Below are 9,695 nucleotides of genomic sequence, written 5' to 3'. Positions count from 1 at the left end.
CCAGTAGGGAGGAGAACAGACAAATAAAGCCAATATATAGATGGGGATTATTATGTGGCCTTGATTGTCAGAGGCCAGAGAATATGATGTTTTCCTGAAAACTCATTATTGAATTTCAAAAATCTTATAGTTTAAAACAGGACTGGACATATGCTAAATAAATTGCTTATTTTACTTGCAGATTTTATTAGTAATGAAACACCTGATGATGTCTGACTGTAGAATAATGTAGAAGGCATAGTAATTTACATATAGCGATTTAATTAATTTGCCACACATCACACATTGATTACCTTGTCCCTGATAAGTGAAGATAATAAGAAATATCAACATATATATTAACTGACGCAGCCATCTAGAATGTACATCAAAACTTGCGTCAATAGTAAGCTAACTGTGGTATACTGTACTGTATTTCTGCATCCCGAATTTCACACTTCATTGCTCAAGGAAAAGTGATAGGTGGCATACGCAGCTGCAGTACTGCATACAATATTATGGAAACAATATTTAGAACTTATCTAGAGGATAATTGGTATAGCAATGAAATCTAAGGAGTTAGTCGATATATCGTATGAGCACACTTGTTTTAAACAAGCAACAGCAGTAATGGATACATATGGAGAGAGCATGTAATACAGAAAACAACAGATTTTCAGAAGGGTTTTGATAAGGTTCTTCTTAACAGATTACTTCCAAATTATAGGCAATGAGCAATCAAGGAAATGTTTTTATTTGTGTTACCAATTGGTAAATAGACAAGAATCAAAGTATGCATGAGAGACGAACTCTTAAATTGTGGAGATATAATTAGTTGAATAACTAACAATTATATTTGACATATATTTATAATGACATATATGACATATATTATATGTATTAATTACATTTGACTGAATTCCCTCTGCCCTCTTCTCCAGATATACAGTAAATCCATCTAAATTCTTATCTCAGGTTTCAAGCAGTACCTTTCTCTTTGTTGGAGGGACCTAGAGCTAGATGTGGAGTTTCCTTTGGGAAAGACCAGTAAGGGAGAAGGACAAGGACTTATGATGAATTAAAATCATACTGAAAATTAGGAACAGTGAGAAAAACATGACTAGTTGTAATGCCCAACATTTGGCTTTTTCTTTCCTTGATTTGTCCAGGAAAGTACGGAAGCCTTTTAGCAGCATGAAATAAAAAAAAATACTTCTTTTAAACAATATAACATTGGGTCTAAATACAATAATTATTATGTTTAAATGCAGTTATTAACGCAGTGCAAAGTAGTTAGGTCCCCACTACCAGCTTGCAGTACTCCTGACCTGTAAATAGCTACGGAAACACTTTAATGTTTTTTTTTAAATAAACTTCTATAAAAGGGATCCCGTGTGATTCCTTCTGCCTGCACTGATAAAAACAAACCACCAACTGTGAAGCTGTCAGTACTACACAACAGCTATGCGGCATAGGGACTCATGATGTTGATGTAGACACTGTCAGGAAGTCTCCCAGTGGGTTTATGGGAATTGTAGTTCTTAAGACAGTGCTATGTCTGTGAGTGATCATAACCAGTTTTTGTACTGGTCTCCAGAAGATTGATATTAACCATCCTGGCAGGCAGAGTAAGGTTTTAGCTACTGCCTGGCATTTGCCTTTAGCGATTTCTGAGAGAAGAAGGAAAGACACAGCTTTACAAATGTACAGTACTGTAAAGTATCTTATTCCTGATGTGGAACTGCAGAAACATGTACTGTATGTTTATGCCAATGAATCAATCTTTAAGCATTGGACAGAATACATTTACGATGACTTAACATTTAGACAGTAATTATTGTATTTAAATACAATGATACCTCATTAAAATGCAATATTTTTCTCAGTGCTGCTAATAGGCTTCCATAGCAAAGCTGAACAACTAGGATAAAAATCTTTCTATTAAAATTAAAAACATTTCTAGATTTAATCTGTCACTGAAGTCACTGAAGTGAGGTGACTGTTAAAACTCGGTAAGTACAATGTATACAATATAATGGTACAACCATATAATGGTTTAGTCACAAATGGTTAGCTACAGATGAAATAATAATAATAATTGCTTACACTTATATAGCGCTTTTCTGGACACTCCACTCAAAGCGCTTTACAGGTAATGGGGATCCCCTCCACCACCACCAATGTGCAGCCCCACCTGGATGATGCGACGGCAGCCATAGTGCGCCAGAACGCTCCCCACACATCAGCTCTAAGTGGGGAGGAGAGCAGAGTAATGTAGCCAATTCATAGATGGGGATTATTAGGAGGCCATGATTGGTAAGGGCCAATTGGAAATTTGGCCAGGACACCAGGGTTACACCCCTACTCTTTTCGAGAAACGCCCTGGGATTTTTAATGACCACAAAGAGTCAGGACCTCGGTTTTACATCTCATCCGAAGGACGGCGCCTGTTTACACTATAGTGTCCCCATCACTATACTGGGGCATTAGGACCCACATGGACTGCAGGGTGAGCGCCCCCTGCTGGCCCCACTAACACCTCTTCCCGCAGCAACCTTAGTTTTTCCCAGGAGGTCTCCCATCCAGGTACTGACCAGGCTCACACCTGCTGAGCTTCAGTGGGCTGCCAGTTGTGACTTGCAGGGTGATATGGCTGCTGGTTATAATAATAATCCCATGGATTAATATTACCCTACCATACTAAATTGGCAGTAACCTGCATATAACTGAGATAATTAGGTGAAGACCCCACTACCACAGGAAACACCAGAGCCCCCGATAAGGGCGATGACAGCCTAGAAGGCCATCTGGAATCAAAGTGGACATTCTGAAATGAATGCCACAATGTGGAAAATCAATTACATTTTTTATCATAAGATACCTAGTCTCTTTGCGAGACCTAAAAATGAGATTTCTGTCTACAGCTACTTCAGCATGAGACAGTAATGTATTGGGCCTATTTTAATGCAATGTCTGATTTCCCAAAGGAACTCTGTATAAAGATACTCAAAACCTATAAAAATAAAGGTAATGGAGACAATGAATATTAAACAGTTAAGAGCACTTCCATGACATTGCTTGGTGTGATTTTTTAAAATGATATTGAATATAAAGGTAGAAAAGGTTAAGAATGTCTAAGAATAAAAAAAAAATCAAGTAGGGAATATATAAACCCACACAGAAAAAACGGTGACAAGATCAGCACATGGTACAGGAGAGATCCCAAAAGGCCTAACCCAATATTTGGATAGCATAAGGTTCCTTTAATCAAAAATACTGAATAGAAGCCCAACAAAACTTACCCCTGTATTGCTTTATCTTGAGTTGCATGTAAAACTGAAATCATGCCAGAGATTAGCAAATCAGTTTCTTAAATTATGCCTCTTCATAATCTGAATAAGAACTGATAATGCCATTCAAAGAAACATGCTCCATATCTTTTGTCTTGACCGACATTGTGACATAAGACTTTCTCAAAACAGTTCTCCAAATGGAAACTTAAAAAAAGACAAAATCTTGCAAGTGGGTGGAGAGCCAAGCCTTTCTTAATCGTCCAGGGTGCTCTTGGCTCTCAACAGCACACTATACTTTCCCAGACACTTGCAGACTGTGGTGCCTCGCCTCCAATTGGTCCTCAGCCTTCAGCATGTGGTAGTGTTGTCTGTGACATTTTAAAAAATTAATCACTCAAAGGTGAGTAGGCCAGAGGAGTTTGCCAACACTTACTCATCCTCCCCTGTGTGAGGCTCCAGAGTTCATAGTAATGTATTTTTCACATCTTGGATCATAATTTGAGATTCCAAATTGAGAATGGAGTTGAGCTGTAGCAAAAAGTAACTTTCAACTGCAAACATAATCGAAAATCTGTATTGTTGTCTTATTAGTGGTAACATTCTGTAAAAATCCAATGTTTTTTTAAAAAACATTTTAATTATTTTTGGACAAACTTTCACCTTCAATCAAAAAGCTGGTGCACCACTGTAAAGAGGAAAAGCTAATGACAGTAAATACATATTTTTTTCTTAAAATCACAGTGTACTCCAAATGTATTGGACTGCAAAGACACAACTTATCTTTGCATTACAGTCAAATAATTGTATTTGTGATCATGACATTAATATAAATAAGTTATTAATACATTTTATTTTGGGTGTAATTCCACATAGACTATTGCTATGATTTATAATGGTGTTATTATTATAACAGCAACATACTTTGTGGTCAAGGCATTGATTTCAAGATACCATAATTATTGAGACACATTGACTTACAGTTAACTTTAGTGTAAAAAAGTAAATAGTTGCATTTCCCTTTAAGGTAATACTGTATCTACATGAAGTTGCAACACCTTGAGGTCAGCCATGTCTTAGTGTAATAATTTGAAATGCTTTGCTGCAGTTATTTGAGTTTTTTTCATATTCTTGGCATGTTCTTAGTTTTTCTTTCAGCATTTAAGTTGCATCCTCAGTTAGCTTTCAATATGGGGGCTGATTTAATCACATATTTAATTTCTCCTGATGATCTCCTTTGTTGCATTGACAGTGTTTTGCTGCATAGTGAGTTCCCACCCTATACATGTGGAAGCATTTTCTGTGTAAACTATGGATTTTACTTGTTTGTAATTATGTTCACAGTTGTTTTAGGATTTTACTTTACTCTTTTTTCATTTTTTGTCATCACATACAAATGTATTTTTCTTGGCTGAATGATAATTATACTTGTGATTACTTTCTTTTACAGTATATTCCAAATGTTTGATTTTTGTATGTTCTGTGCTATGCTTCTCATTCTTTTTCCATTAGCTTCAAAATTACCTGTTTTTTAGCTTTCAGCTGAGGATTCCAAACATCGAAACCAAAGAAGACAGAGAGATTGTTGTTCACAGCCCTTCAGGTGAAATACTTACCCAACAACAAACAACTCAACTAGCAAGAGACACCTGTCATAGACACCTGAATATATAATCAGGTATACCTAGAAATAGCACCAAAGTGTCTGAATTGCTCTTAGTATGTTCTATTCATTCTAATAATTTCTTACTCATCTTGTTCTGAGGCATTTCAATTTATAAAAAATTCCAAAGAGGTGTAGTTAATTACGTTTGTTCTATGCTGATTATGTTTGTGTTGTATTAATTATGCCACAATGGCAGGTAGGCCTGTATATGCAAAAAACACAAATGAAATACAGTATATCACTCCTTTAGGACTCTTCTTTTACTCATGGGATCACAGTCTTTGCTCAATGCATGCAAGTGTTGTAGTATCGAGGAATTTCTATTATAACTCTCCTATAGCAATCATGAAATTCGAAGAAATATCTTTATCAGATCTCGCTTTTGTTAAAAGATTCAGCCACCGAGGTTCAAGTGATCCAAGACTTTCAGAAGTCTCTTCATGCTCCCCCAAGGTTTTTTTCCAAGTACATTGAGATCATCTAAATACACAAACACGTTCAAGTGATTTCTGTCCCAAGTTTGTAGTGTCTGCTGCCACTCCAATTAGTATGCACTCAATTTGATAAATCCACAAGGGAACAGATAAAGGCTGTGTTTCTCAGGGGAATCTGGTAGTCTCCACTTTGGAGGTCAAGGGCAGAGAACTAATATGCTGCTATCAAAGCTTTCTAGTATACCATCCAATTGTTGGTCTTCATCTTGATCAGGAACTATTTTCTTATTCAAAGTGTGGGGTACAAACTGTAGAAAGCCTGACTTCACCCTTCTTCCACACCACAGCAATAGAGGAAGTATGGAATTTAGGAGAATCTACAGTAAATATGTAATAATTCCATCCTCCAGGAACAAGGTAACCAGGTGGTTCCATACCGTACAGTATGTCCTCCATATCATTTAAGAAATCCAATAGGATCTCTCCCATAAAGGAAAGAGATTAATTAATCTAAGGTGGTACTCTTCACAAGCAAGGAAGCATGGTGGAGGACACAAAATGGAAAAGATTGGATTCCTCATGGCTTTGTTCTCTGTGACCTTAAACACAGTCCACATCACATTAAAGTCTGAAGGTGTTTTTCAGGACTGAATGATTAAAAGGCAGATTAGTCTTGATGGTTGCATTGTCTCCTCACAGTTGGTGGTTATGGGTCTGGGTCGCACCCTTTTCTTAATCCTTGATACATGATGAAGCACAAACCAGAGGCTTTTTATGCTGTAAAGTCAGCTACAGTATATGGTTTTGGATTAGTTTGCAATCGTGTTTATTGCTTTTAAAATGCCACTTTTGTTAGGAATCCCTGTTGAGAAGATACACGGATCCTGTGCAGACGCAGGCACGGGTGATAGATGAGGCAGGCGAACAAACCAGAACGAGAGGCAAGGTCGTAGTCAAAAGGCGAAAGGCAAGTCGTAATCCAGGAAGTACACCGGTAGCAGACAGTCCGAGTCGAGAGGCGAGGTGCAAAGTCGAAAAGGCAGAAGGGGAATCCAAAAACCAGAATAAACGAGGTACGGGGAAAAACGCCAGGTAGAGCTCTCAAGGAGTAGACTCAATACCGAGCAGTGGGAAGCAGGTGAAGATGGTTTAAATAGCAGTGCGCACCGCAATGAGTGTGCACCGGTGGTTTAACTCGTGCGGCGGCGTTTGTTAATAATCACCTGCTGCTGGGTCTGATTAGCTCGCTTACGCTTTGTTCTTGACTGCCTGGTTGTCGTGACAGTACCCCCCCCTTCACGGGCGGCTCCCGACGCCCGAGACGGCCGATCGGGATAGTCCCTGTGGAAGTCTCCGATTAGCGCAGGGTCCAAAATATCCCTCTCCGGAACCCAGGATCTTTCTTCAGGGCCATAACCCTCCCAGTCAACCAGATACTGAAGGGTACCGCGGTTCCATCTAGAGTCGAGGATCTTGTGGACTGTATATGTCTGATGCCCCCGAATGCGACGCGGGGGTGGCGGGCGACGTTGGGGAGCCGCCAGAGGTGAGCGGTAGAAGGGTTTCAGGAGGGAGGCGTGGAAAGACGGGTGGATTTTAAGGGTGGGGGGAAGTGCAAGACGGAAGGTAACTGGGGTGATCCGGGAGAGTATCCTGAAGGGGCCGATATACCTAGGCCCGAGCTTCTTGGAAGGCAGGTGTAGAGGTAGGTTCCTTGTTGAAAGCCAAACAAACTGGCCTCTGCGAAAACGGGGGGCTGGTCTGCGGTGTCGGTTTGCGAATTTGGCCTGGCGCTGGGATGACTTGGTGAGAGCTGTCCTCGCCATTCTCCAGGTCCTGCGCAGCTTGGAAATATATTGACGCACCGACGGCACCGCCGTGTCCGGAGGGTTGGCAGGAATGAGAGTGGGTTGATAACCTAGTGAGCAGAGGAAGGGAGAGAGACCTGTGGAGGAGGAGGTAAGAGAATTATGGGCATATTCTGCCCAGGGAAGTAGCGATGACCAGTCATCCTGCGAGTTGGAGGTGAAGGCTCTCAAAAAGGTAAGGAGGCTTTGGTTGGTCCGTTCCACCTGACCATTGGCCTCAGGATGATAACCCGAAGTCAGAGATACATGGGTCCCTAAAGCTTGGCAGAACGCTTTCCAAAAGGCCAAGACAAATTGAGGTCCCCTGTCTGAGACCACATCGTTGGGCAACCCATGTATCCGAACGACCTGTTGCACAAACAGTGATGCCATTTCCTGGGCTGTGGGCAATGCTGGGAGGGGGACGAAATGGGCTGCCTTGGAAAAACGATCAGATATCACCAAGATTACCGTATGACCTTGACTGCTAGGAAGGTCCGTAATGAAGTCCACAGCTATGTGGGACCAAGGGCGGTGTGGGATCGGAAGAGGGTGAAGGAGACCGGTCTTCTTGGCACGCGGAGTCTTGATCCTGGCACAGACCGGGCAAGCTCGGACGTACTCTGCAACATCTGATCGCATGGAAGGCCACCAGAAATCTCTGGTGAGTAGGTCCAGAGTGCGTCTGCACCCGGGATGGCCTGCAAACCGAGAGTCATGCCCCCATTGCAGGACAGCAGAACGCAAGTTGTCCGGTACAAAAAGCTTATCCGGGGGGCAGCACACAGGAACTATAGCTCCCTTGAGGGCACGTCTGATCTGATCTTCAATAGAGCAGTGGATCGCCCCGAGGATTCTGTTAGGTGAAATGATTGGTTCCGGTGTGTAGTCCAGATCCTGGGGATCATGGAGCCGAGAGAGAGCATCAGCCCTCCCATTCTTCGAGCCAGGTGTATAGGTGATCACAAAATTAAATCGAGAAAAGAAAAGAGACCAACGGGCCTGACGGGAATTGAGGCGTTTGGCCGACTGAATGTAGGCCAGGTTCTTATGGTCCGTGATAATGACAAAGGGGTGATGAGCCCCCTCCAACCAGTGTCTCCATTCCTCCAGGGCCAGCTTGATAGCCAAGAGTTCACGATTACCAACATCATAATTAACCTCAGCAGGGGAGAGTTTCCTCGAAAAGAAGGCACAGGGATGTGGAATCTGCTTATCCCCGTGGCGCTGGGAGAGGACCGCCCCAACCCCATAGGCTGAGGCGTCCACCTCCACTATGAATGGCTGAGCGGGATCCGGGTGTCGTAGAAAAGGTGCCGAACTGAAGAGTTGTTTTAAGCGTAAAAATGCCTGGTTAGCCTCCGGGTTCCATTTACCCAAGCCTGGTCGATTGCGGGTTAGAGCGATGATAGGGGCCACGACGGAGCTAAAGTTCCGGATGAAACGTCTATAAAAGTTGGCAAAACCTAGAAAACGTTGAATTTGCTTTAAGTTACGAGGGGCTGGCCAGTCATTGATGGCCGCCACCTTAGCAGAGTCCATCTCTACACCAACTGAGGAAATGATGTAACCCAGGAAGTGAATTTTAGAAGCATGGAAAACGCACTTCTCAAGCTTGGCGTAGAGTTTGTTGTTAATGAGTCTAGTCAGGACCTCCTGGACGTGGTGGACATGATCCCTAGGGTTGGCAGAAAAGATGAGGATATCATCCAGGTAAACCAAAACAAAATTCCCAATAATGTCCCTAAAGATGTCATTCATGAATGACTGGAAGACAGCCGGGGCATTAACAAGACCAAAAGGCATCACCTGATATTCATAATGTCCATGGGTGGTCATAAAGGCCGTCTTCCACTCGTCCCCTTCCCGTATCCTGATTAGGTTGTAAGCCCCCCGTAGATCTAATTTCGAGAAGATGGAGGCTCCCCGTACGGACTCCAAAGCGGCTGGAATTAAAGGCAGGGGGTAACGATGTTTGACCGTAATGGAGTTCAGTCCTCTGTAATCAATACACGGTCGCAAGGAGCCGTCCTTCTTCCCAATAAAGAAAAAGCCCGCACAGGCTGGAGAAGAGGAGGGACGAATGAATCCTGACTCCAAAGCCTCCTTAATATAATCTTGTAAAGCCTGGTTCTCTGCCTGAGTGAGAGGGTAGATCCGTCCTTTGGGTGGAAGGGTTCCCGGAAGCAACTCTATAGCACAGTCACAGGTACGGTGAGGTGGAAGCGAAAGAGCCTTCTGCTTATCAAAGGCTTGTTTCAGATGCCTGTATTGGGGCGGGATGGTAGAGTGCTCCTCCATAGAGGTTACTGCAGCAGCAACCTTAACCGGCTGACGACAACAGTTGACATGACAGGAGTGGCTCCAGGCAATGAGCTCGTTCTTGTCCCAGGAGATGTGGGGATCGTGCTTCTTGAGCCAGGGAAGACCCAGGATTACCGGGTAGGCAGGCGAGTCCAGGAGAAGGAGTGAGATTTCT

Source organism: Lepisosteus oculatus, chromosome 2 (genome assembly GCF_040954835.1).
Source record: "Lepisosteus oculatus isolate fLepOcu1 chromosome 2, fLepOcu1.hap2, whole genome shotgun sequence".
Taxonomy (NCBI): domain Eukaryota; kingdom Metazoa; phylum Chordata; class Actinopteri; order Semionotiformes; family Lepisosteidae; genus Lepisosteus; species Lepisosteus oculatus.
Note: the sequence above shows the minus strand (reverse complement) of the source record.